Consider the following 12,348-nt stretch of genomic DNA (forward strand, 5'->3'; position numbering starts at 1 on the left):
GTTAATACAATTATAGCATGGTATGTAAACATTATCATAAACACAAAGATATATTATAATAACCATTTTATTATTGCCTCTTGGGCATATCTCCAACAGTCTCCCACTTGCACTAGAGTCAATAATCTAGTTTACATTTTTTTTTAAAAAATAACACCTTGGCCTTCCGGTGCTTTATCATGTTTTGCTCACGGGAGAGGTTTTAGTCAACGGATCTGACACGCTCAGAAACGTATGTATTTTGCAATTTATTTGCGTCTTAACGCATCACTCATTTTCCAAATGAGTCGGCATTAAATATGTTTGGTCTTCTAGTGGAACCTTAATTCCGCAGTCTGAAATAAGTCACTAATATTGTCACATACAATATAGCTTCAAAGTTCTGACACTATCGGAACTACACCAAGTTCTCGAAGAACTTTTCGACTCAACATCCTCAGTCATTGTCAAAACAATGACATCCTTTGCCTATGTTTGTAGAATCCGTCACAATATTTAGATCTCATCTAAATCTAGCATAGATTTCATCTAGCTCATTGTGCTACCTTTTAATCAACACGTATCCTAATTGAGATTTGAAATTCATTTTTATATGTGACCAAACCAATATCGGTGCAACACCTTACAGCGATTTGTTTGTCATTTCTTCATACAAAATTATATATATATCCTTGGTTCTTCTTAAGTACTCAAGAATATTCTTACTGTTTTTCAATAATCATCACATGAATCATTCTGGTATATGCTCCTAACTTTTTAGAGCACAGGACATCTGATTTTGTACATTTTATTCGTCATCTAAAATCACTGATGTGGCTTTACTCATTGAGTGTCAGACACACTCAAGTCTTGTTAAACCTTCACATGAAAAGAACACCTTCTTAATATTTCTATATTGAACTACTTCAATATCCATTCTATGTACTTTGACTTAAACTTATTATGTGTTTCAATCTATCTTCATAGATCTTGACACTAAATTTGTTTCAGTCCATATCCTTTCATTGAAGTTAATTTCCCAATGAAACCTTTTAATCAAGTATATAATTACATCATTTATAACCAACTATATGTCATCTACATAAAGTATTATAAATATGTCTCAGCGCTCCCACTTAATATCTTGCAAATGCAAGCATCTTCATCGTTTCTGATGAAATCAAAAACTCTTTGACTATTTCATCTGGTGAAGATTCCAACTCCGCGATACTTACTTCATCCAATTGAAGTTAGTATACCTATCTAGTATTTCACGGACTAGCAAAACTCTTGGTTGTATCTTGTATACACCTTTAATACACACTTCTGATAAGTAATGTATTTTGCCATCCCACTAGCATATCTCATAAAAGAAATATGTAGTGATTACTAGAATAATCCACATAGACTATAAGCATTGCTACGGAAGATCTAATCTTATCGTAGTCAACTCTTTGAACATTGTCGTAAACAATTTTTCGACAAGTCGAGCTTCTTCAAGGATTACATCCAAGTCTATCAATTTCATAGATCCAAAAAATATTCATCTATCTTGGATTTCATGGCGTATAGCCATTTTAACGGAGTCAGGGCCCATCATAACTTCTTTGTTTGTAGTTGATTTACCATTGTTCAAAATCAATCCTTTGTCCACAAATCATTTATTTGATCACAAAGTAAACCATACCTACAAGGTTCAATATGTACTTCGATCTCCATGGCTAAAACACTTTGTAGTCATGGGAGCCATGATCGTCGTGGCCGCTTCCGGAACCAATTCCAATGCTGCGCTACTCTGATCATTATGCTCAGGTTCATAAACCTTATCAAATTCTATTGTCCTCCCACTTAAATACTTTGCTAGAAACAATTTCTTGGAAATAAATAAGAAACATCGACAAACACTTTTGTCTTTGTATCCATAGTGGAAAGAATTCCCAATCAATACTTTGGGATAACCAACAAAGACATTCATCTGATTTTAGTTGTAAACTCTTAGACCAAAATTTAAAGAAAGGACTATTAGGGTTTATACCCATGCCATAACTCGTATGGTGTCATTTCAACAGATCATGATGATGCTCTATTTAGTGTAAAAGCGGTAGTCACTAAAGCATAATCCACAAAAATATAATGGCATCATTTTATTTTTATCTCATCATTAACCCAACAAGGTTTGGATACATCTCTCGGATACTATATTATCACTATGATACTTCAAGAATTGTGAGTTGTAGAACAATTTCATAACTCTCTTAGATGTTCGCTAAAACTCGTAATTCAAATATTTTCCCAATGATCCAATCATAGATATTTGACTTTTCTATTACGATGATTTCCACTTCATGCTGAAATTTATTTGAATCCATTCAAATGTTTCAAACTTCTTCCTTATCGAATATATCCACATATATATACTCAATTCATTATTGGAAGTTCTCATGAAGTAGAAGAATCTCGCGCACACAACTATGCCCGGTGAACCACATATATGTTCATGTATGTTTTCACTAAGTTAGTTGCCCGTTTAACTCTTGGCCTATGAACGGTATTTTAGTCATTCTCTTTAGAAAATATTTGCAAGCGCCAAACAATTCAAAAATAAAATGACTCCAAAAATCCATTTGCATGGAGTTCCTTCATGCGTTCCTTTCTAACATGACCTAAATGGCGGTTCCACAAATAAGTGGAATTCAAATCATTTGCCTTATGGCATTTTAGCGTCAGTATTATGTGTGTGTGTTTCACCATTAAGATTTATAATAACTTATCCATCGTATATGGAGTAATGTCATAATTTGAACAACTCATTGTTTTCATTTGACCAGAGCAAAATAACAATTATTAAGTTCTTTATTATAAATTCTAAGGGCTAGGTAGAATGCCAACGACAAACATGATAACACTTTATTATGTTCCAGACGTGCATTATTACCATATTCCTTATTAGTCACTTAGGCCATCGTATTCTTGTATTGCGTTGTATTGTATGACCCATCTCATACCAACCAACCTGGTACAAATACCCAAGAATTGCATTATGTGACCAAAGAAGGAATACATCCATAACATGTATATCATTTATATACACCTGAGCTAGACTTTCTAGTCTTTTCTTTCTTTCTGCCAATAATCTTTTGTAGTTTCTCTTTTAGCTTTCCTCATTATTCAGAAAAACACTTCAACATCAATAACTTCTAGGTTTGTTGGTCAAATACCAGTAACCTTGAGGTTCTTACTTTGAAGTTGATCATCATATGACAAGTGTTCCAGATTTCACTATTAGTAACCTTTTAATATGATGAACAATTTCACTTATAATCTTATCCATCATATCATGACGACTTTTTGAGACCATGTCTGTACATGCTAGGCTCGTAAAGTATAACCTCAGTATTCGCATGTGCAAACCTGGCTTGCACCCATTGTATGTACACGTAGAATCTATAACACCCGATCATCACGTGATGCTTCGAAACTACGAGTCTTATCAATGGTGCATACTAAGGACGATCACTTCATGGATATGCGAATATCTTTAGTGCCCCAATAGTTGGAGGATTGGGACGCCTGGCGTCTTCAACCTTCATACATTCCCATAAAACTTATGAGTTTATGTAGTCTCACCAAATTATATTCTAACATCTTGCAACAAGGTCTTAGATATCACATATATCTCATACCTCGCTTATTTCTGAAGACAAAATTTTCAGCTCCTTACTATTCAAACATATTTGAACTTCAAGTTTCACGGAGACAAGATGACTTTAGGTACTAATTTAAACCATAGCTCCTTGAATCAACAATGTGAGGTTTACTAAAAGTTTGCAATAGGACTTAATCATTTCTTGATTCTTTAACAATACGGTACCAGTCCGTAAAGTTTCTCGTCAGATTTTAATAGTATTTCTATCTCAATTACAAGACTAGCGCATGGTAGAAAAACGGATGCCAATTCTACAAATTAATTCAAAATACTACTCAGACTATGTTTAAGATAATTAGTTCATGTTTTAATCTAATTACTAATGAACTCCCACTTAATACAACATCCCTCATAGTTTGTTAAGTGGCACACGATCCAAATCAACTACACCAAAACCGATCATCACGTGAGATGATGTAGCTTCAATGGTGAACATCAACATGTTGATCATATCATCCATATGACTCATGTTCAACCTTTCGGTTTCCGTTGTCCCGAGGCCATGTCTGTACATGCTAGGCTCGTCAAGCAAACCCAAGTATTCCGCGTGTGCAACATGGCTTACACCCGTTGTATGTAATCGTTGAGTCTAACACATCCGAGCATCACGAGATGCTTCGAAACGATGAACTATATCAACGGTGCATACGAGGGGAGAACACTTTATTATCTTGATATTAATGTGAGGGATCATCTTATAATGCTACCGTCGCATTCTAAGCAAAATAAGATGCATAAAGGATTATCATCACATGCAATTCATATGTGATATGATACGGCCCTTTAGTCTTTGTGCCTTCGATCTTCATCTCCAAAGCACGGACATGATCTCCATCATCAACGGGCATGATCTCCATCATCGTCGGCGTAGCGTCAAGGTCTATGGCGCCGTCTTCATGGTTGTTCACCTCATGTAGCAACTATTACAACTACTTTGAAATAGTACTCAACATGAAATTTAAAGACAACCATAAGGCTCCTGCCGGTTGCCACAATACAATAATGATCATCTCATACATATTCATCATCACATCATGGCCATATCACATCACCAAACCCTGCAAAAACAAGTTAGACGTCTCTAATTTGGTTTGCATATTTTACGTGGTTTAGGGTTTTCGAGTAAGATCCAATCTACCTACGAACATGAACCACAACGGTGATACTAGTGTTGTCAATAGAAAGAGTAAATTGAATCTTCACTATGGTGGGAGAGACAGACACCCGCAAAGCCACTTATGCAATACAAGTTGCATGTCGAACGTGGAGCAAGTCTAATGAACGCGGTCATGTAAAGTTAGCCCGAGCCGCTTCATCCCACCATGCCACAAAGATGCAAAGTACTCGAACTAAAGACAACACAGCAACAACACCCAGAAACAATTGTGTTCTACTCGTGCAACCAATCTATGCATAGACACGGCTCTGATACCACTGATGGGATTCATAGCATAGAAAACAAAAAAATTCCTACCGCGAGAACGCAATCCAAGCCAAGATGCAATCTAGAAGACGGGATCAACGAGTGGATGAACGAGACTAACCCTTGAAGATTTCCAAAGCCTACAAGAGGAGGCTCTCGTTGCTGCGGTATACGATCACTTGCCGCTTTCAAAAGCGCGTAGAAGATCTTGACGGTGCCACAATCGGGCAGCACCTCCGTACTCAGTCACACGTACGGTGTTGATGAAGACGTCCTTCTCCCCGTTCCAGCGGACAGCGGAAGTAGTAGATCCTCCTCGGAATCCCGGCAGCACGACGGCGTGGTGGCGGTGGTGGTGGAGAACTCTGGCAGGGCTTCGCCTAAGCGTATGCGGGAGTTGTATGTGGAGGAGAAGTAGCTACGGTTTGGGAGAGGGGGCTTGGGCGCCGGCCCTCAAAGGGGTGCGGCCAAGGTGGTGGCAAGAGTGGCCAGCCAGCCCCTCCCCTCCTCTCTTTATATAGGTGGAAAACCCCAAAGATTAGGTCAAAAGTCTCCGAATAAGACCCCAACATAAAACCTTCCATATGACCAAACCTAGGGAGAGTGGGACTCCCCTTTTTTCCTTTGCTGGGTGGCCGGCCACCATGGGGAGGAGTCCACTTGGGACTCCTCCTCCCTTAGGCTGGCCGGCCAAGGTGGGTGGAGTCCCTCTGGGACTCCACCTTCCATGCTGATTTCTTCCGGACTCTTCTAGAACCTTCTTGAACCTTCCAGAAAAAAATACCGGATCATTTTCAAACCTAGAAAATGACTTCCTATATATGAATCTTATTCTCCGGACCATTCCGGACCTCCTCGTGATGTCCTGGATCCCATCCGAGACTCCGAACAAAACTTCGAACTCCATTCCATATTTCCATATCTACTTAAACGGCATCAAACCTTAAGTGTGTCACCCTACGGTTCGCGAACAATGTAGACATGGTTGAGACTTCTCTCCGACCAATAACCAATAGCGGGATCTGGAGATCCATAATGGCTCCCACATATTCAACGATGACTTTAGTGATCGACTGAACCATTCACATATGATACTGATTCCCTTTGTAACGCGATATTTTACTTGTCCGAGGTTTGATCATCGGTATCTCTATACCTTGTTCAACCTCGTCTCCTGACAAGTACTCTTTACTCGTACCGTGGTATGTCATCTCTTATGAACCATTCATATGCTTGCAAGCTAATTAGACGACATTCCACCGAGAGGGCCCAGAGTATATCTATCCGTCATCGGGATGGACAAATCCCTCTGTTGATCCATATGCCTCAACTCATACTTTCCGGATACTCCCACCTTTATAACCACCCATTTACGCAGTGGCGTTTGATGTAATCAAAGTACCCTTCCGGTATAAGTGATTTACATGATCTCATGGTCGAAAGGACTAGGTAACTATGTATCGAAATCTTATAGCAAATAACTTAATGATGTGATCTTATGCTACGCTTAATTGGGTGTGTCCATTACATCATTCACATAATGACATAACCTTGTTATTAATAACATCCAATGTTCATGATCATGAAACTATGATCATCTATTAATCAACAAGCTAGTTATACAAGAGGCTTACTAGGGACTCCTTGTTGTTTACATAACACACATGTATCAATGTTTCGGTTAATACAATTATAGCATGGTATGTAAACATTATAATAAACACAAAGATATATTATAATAACCATTTTATTATTGCCTCTTGGGCATATTTCCAACACTTTGTGTTCATCATCATGATCTCCCTCTCTTCGGCCAATAGTTGCTTCATTGCTTTGGCCTTCTTCACATTGATCCTCATCTCCTCCAACTTGGCTTTGTTCATTGCTTCCTCCCGGCTGGCTTCATGCTTTGCAAGGCTCACCTCCTTCTTCATCTCGATGATGACAAGCTTGGTCTCCAAAGTCTTGGACGCTATCACCTCCTTCGACTTCATCATTTGATCAAACTTGTCCCTCAACAATGCAACCTCCCCCTCGAGACTGAGCCTTTTCCTTCGCCTTCTTGTTCCCCTCCGGCTTGTCAGTGTTCCGGCTCTCCTTCTCGTCCTCGGTGTCGTCGAGCGCAACCATTGCAGCTTTCTTCGGTGCTACTTCTTCATCCCTCAATTTCCACTTGGGAAGGTGCTGAAGCACATCAAAGCAATGACGCATGGTGAAGCTCTTGCCCTTGCTGCCGGCCATGTCTATGTACCTCGCATCGGCAATGCGGTCCTACATTTGCAAAACCAACCAAGTGGGTTAATGTTCACCTCGTCCAACATCTCCATGTACGAGGCGTTCTCGTTCCTAAACGGACGAGGCCTCAATATCTACTCGCAATAAAAAAACGAAGGAAGAGTTGATGTGTACCTTGTTGACCCGTCATCGAGCACATCCTGGGCAACGTTCGCGGGGAGGGGAACGGAGGCGGGGCGCCACGGCTCGTCGACGCCTTCACTTTCGTCCTTTTCGGAGCCGAATTCTTCGGTCTCGCACGGGATGCCTTCGGCTTCGTTGCCACCGCCGAGACATCACCGGTGGCCGCCGCGGCACCGGATTACGGGACCACATGCGTTCCCGCGCGCCGCCGCTTCACCCCGCTCGTCGAAGAGACCGTGGTTGCTACCTCCGCGGGGGTCGCAGGGGTGGCAGGGGTCGCCGGGGTGGTTGGTGGAGCGGTGGAAGCTCCGGCGACTGTTGTGGGTATACTTTATGGGTATATCATCGACATGGCCTGGATCCGGCAAGCCCGGGTGGCCCACCGACGGTGATGGTGGCATGTGGCCCATCGGGCGGCCCAGTTGCTGTTGATCGTGAAGGATGAAGTCCAGCCCAGGAACGAGGAGCCGGATCTTAACCGACCTATGAAGGAGGCCGGATCCGTAGAGGCCCATAAAGTATCCGGATCCAGCGCGGCCTAGAAGGAAGGCGGATCCTTGACGTACACGGCAAGATATTGTACCGTAGTTAGGTAACTTGTATTCCGGCTAGGACTCTCCATGTAAACCCTAGATCCGTGCGCCTATATAAGCCGGATCCTGGGAGCCCTAGAGGCACAACCACAACTCATTGTAACAACGCGAAAGCGCCCAGATAATTCCAGACAAGCAGCAGTAGGCCCTGTCATCATGCAGGTGTTCCGAAGCTGGGTAAATCGCGTACCACCGTCCCGAGAGCACTCCGCCCTATGGCCCCTACTTCTTTTCCCCCTCGTGAGGATCCCTCCTCCGGGGTACCGTCGATTAGGCAACGACAGTTGGTGCCCACCGTGGGGCCTGTGGCGTCTGGAGGCCGGAACCGGGAGGGTTCCGCCATGGGAAGCTACGACGACACCATCGCTGTGGGGCGCGTCCTCTACGCCGGAAATCTGTCGATCGTCCCTCCGGATGAGTGTTGGATTCCGGCTAGGACAAACCCCGTCAAGCTCTCCATCGTCCCAGTTGGCGGCATACACATCTTCATCGGGGAAACCGTCGATTCCGACGGAAACCCACTGGTAAGTAACACAGACGCGACCGCCGCAGAGCTGGACGCTGTCGCGAAGATCCGATCTGAGATGCAGGAGCTTCCCAAGGAAGATTCCGCCTCAGATCTGGAATTTTCAAAGCCCACCCAACCCGCCCCTGAGCAGGAAACAACGATGGAAGACCAATGCAGATCCGCCTGGGTCTCCCAGGTGTTAGAAAAGCAGAGGTGTCACTTCGTACACTTCTTGGCCCATACCGCCGGAACCGCCCCTCAAGAAGACGGAGCTGGCCCTGAGCAGGTAGAGGCACCGGAAAACGACGCGGATCCGGATCAGGCTGAGCCTGTCGGAGAAAGCGAAACTCCGATTGAAGAGTCGATTTTGGGCAATCTGAGCCCAATCTCCGGAGATACCCCCTCCATGGATACTGACGAGTTTAACCGCAAGCTAGGGGAGTACGGTTTCGGCGATCAGCCTGAAGTCGACTCCGCCCAGCCTAAGCAGGTTCTCGCAACCGTAGCAGCGCTGGGACAACCTGGATCAGAAGAGGCAACCAACCAATCTGACCCTCAGCCATCCCGCCAAGGATCTCCAATGTCACGGGAGCAACCCCGCAGGGACTCTTCCTCGGAGGAACTCCTGTCACCTGAAGAGATGGTTGCACGAGCAGTTCTTAACAAACCTATAACCTCGGGCGACGCCGCAGATCCGGAGGCTCTAGAGGCCACTAGAAAGGAAATGCTGGCCACAGCCAAGAAGCTCGCCAATACCGCAGCCGCATTAAGCGATGAAAGGGCAGAAGCTGCAAGTTTGATGGACCACTTCGACAGACAGGATCGCGAAATTGCTGACACACTCGAGCATGTCAAGAGCATGAGGCAAGAGTGGGAAGTAAAGATGACTTATGCGCAGGCGGAGGCTGATCGAATCGTTAGAGAAGCAATTCCGCCTCGCAGAATCAACTTCGCCACGCCCGCAGAGCAGCAGCCGCTGGAAACCCCAAAGGACAACATGCTAAAAGCTGCGGAGCTATTGAAGAAGAAGGACGAAGAGGTTGATATCAACTACCTCCGCAAACTTGTCGCTTCAGCAATGCAGCAGCACAGCAAGGCGGATACCTCGCGCAGGTTAGAATCCAATCCGGATAACTGTGTATCTACCGCGCAGAAGGACGCTCGCGCCAATCGGCATCCCGACGATGAATCACACACCGGATCCTCGGAGCGCAGAAGAAAAACCAGGGAACACCCAAATCCGATCCCCGTTCCGTCAAAGACGCCTTCGTCAGATCCAAGAAAGGGAAAGGATGCAATGTACTCTGGACGAGACAAATATCGCAACCCTTCTCCTTCGCCTAATGGTTACCCGCGACCCCCTCGCCGCCGTAGTCCAGCCGGAAACACCAGGCCCCCAGGGCATGGTGGGATTGTTATCCGCGACAACGTGCTGCCAAGAAACAGAAACAGGGAGCGCTCGCCGGAACCTCGCCGGAACCAGAACAACGATCGTGAGCCCGAGCCCAGGAGGAGTCGGAATGAGGAGCGCGACCCAGAGCCTCGCCAGAGCCGCGACCCGGATCCTCGCCGGAGCCGAAACGACCAGGGCAGCCAGCGCCACGGCGAAGGCAGCCACAGAAGCCGGAGCCAGCACCGGGAAGGCCGAGGAGAATCGGAAGGCGGAAGCAAGAAATCGGACCGACCACCTCGCAGGTCTCCCTCACCACCACCTAGCGGTGGCGGCGGAGGTGGAGGCGGAGGCGACGGCCGGAGATCTCGCTCTCGCTCACAATCTCCTCGCCACGGCCCGCGCGACGCGCGGGAACGCCTTAACGAATACAGAACCGACTACATTGGTCCGAAGTGCTTTGGCAGGATGATTCGAGAGGAACCAAAGCCAAGGATGAACCTCAAGCTACCCGGAAACCTGAAGCATTATGATGGCACCGAAAGGCCGGATACCTGGATTGAGGATTACTATAATGCAGTAACCTTTGCCGGAGGAACCCCTAACATCGCCTGCCGCATGCTCCAGTTGTACCTTGTAGGTCCAGCCCGGATCTGGCTCAGTGACCTCGAGAAGAACTCCATCTTTTGCTGGTTCGATCTGAAGACCGCTTTCGAGAAACACTTCAGAGGCACCTACAAAAGACCTGCCACGGCAAGCGACCTGCAAGCCTGCATCCAGAAGAAGGGAGAAACCTCAAGACACTACCTCACACGATGTTGGCATGCAGGAACGAGTGCGAAAATGTCGACCACACCACCGCCATGTACGCCTTCATTGGTGGACTGCAGAGGGGAGGATTGCTGAGGCATACGCTCACTCGTTTGGCTAACTCAAACAAGCTGACTTTGGATGAAATGATCTCCATTGCCAGTGATCATACTGCCGCCGATGATGACGCAGGCGGTGATCTCGCAGCTACAGCAATCCCCCTACATCAACAAAAGAAGAACCGTGATAACGGCAACAGCAGCAGCCATAAGCGCAAAAACCCTGATGACCAGAAGAGTGGCGGATCCGAGATGGTCGCCATGGTGTTTCAACGCGGAGGTTCAGGAGGCGGAAGAGGACGCGGCCGTGGAGGCGGAGCCGGCAGGGGTCAGCAGCATGCCACTGAGGTCACAGCTGGCGGATCCCGCGCCCCGCAAACCTACGAGGAGTACAGAGACATGCCCTGCCTGGCCCACCTGGATCCGGTCACAGGGAAGTCCACCCACACCAACCGCAACTGCAAGTGGGTCAATGATCTAAAGAACGACCCAGAGGCAGGGTACAAGCGAGCCCGGAAGCACCGCCCACGCGGCAAGGGAGGCAAGGGCAAGAACAAGGACAAAGAGGAAGATAGTTCCGAGGCGATGGATGAGGATGATAACTCGCCGGATCCCAAGGTAGGATCCGCAGGTAAATCCAACCCATTCGAGAAAAAGAGCGTGGGGGCTTACCACACTTTCCTCGGAACCCCAACAGTCCGCGCTGCCAACTCAGCTACCCGGATCCTGAACGCCACAGTTCCGGCTGTGCCGCAGTATGTCAGGTGGTCGGAAGTCCCGTGCACATTTGATAGGGAGGATCACCCTGCCATTGTGCCAAAAGAATGCTACGCCTTGGTTGTAAGTCCCCGCATAGACGGGTATGACTTCTCCAAGTGCCTCATGGATGGTGGAGCCAGCCTGAACATCATGTACCTGGAGACTCTAGAGCGGATGAACCTCACCAAGGAACAGCTCAAACACAGCAACACTGAGTTTCATGGCGTGGTTCCGGGTAAGAAGGCGAATTCCCTCGGCAGCATCACACTTCCCGTGGCTTTTGGCGATGTTCATAATTTCCGCGAAGAGAAGATCACGTTTGAAGTTGTGCCCTTCAAGAGCTCCTACCACGTCATCTTCGGCAGGCCCACCTACCACAAGTTCCACGCGAGAGCGTGCTACATCTACAACAACATCAAAATTCCGGGTCCTAAGGGTATGATTACCGTATCCGGAGACTACAAAAAGGCTCATGAGTGCGAGTTAGGCGAAGCCGCCTTCACAGAGTCTGTGATATCTGGAGAGGAGCTGCAAGGCTACAGAGCCGCGGTGGATCCGACTGAGATGCAGACCACCAAGAAGCAGATCTCCGAACAGAAGACCTCCTTCAAGGCCGCGATAGAAACCAAGAAGCACGACCTCATCAAAGGCGACCCTTCCAAGCAGGTTTCAGTCGGAGCCAACATGGACCCCAAATAGGAAG

The sequence above is a fragment of the Lolium perenne genome, chromosome 3 (genome assembly GCF_019359855.2).
Source record: "Lolium perenne isolate Kyuss_39 chromosome 3, Kyuss_2.0, whole genome shotgun sequence".
In the NCBI taxonomy this organism is placed as follows: domain Eukaryota; kingdom Viridiplantae; phylum Streptophyta; class Magnoliopsida; order Poales; family Poaceae; genus Lolium; species Lolium perenne.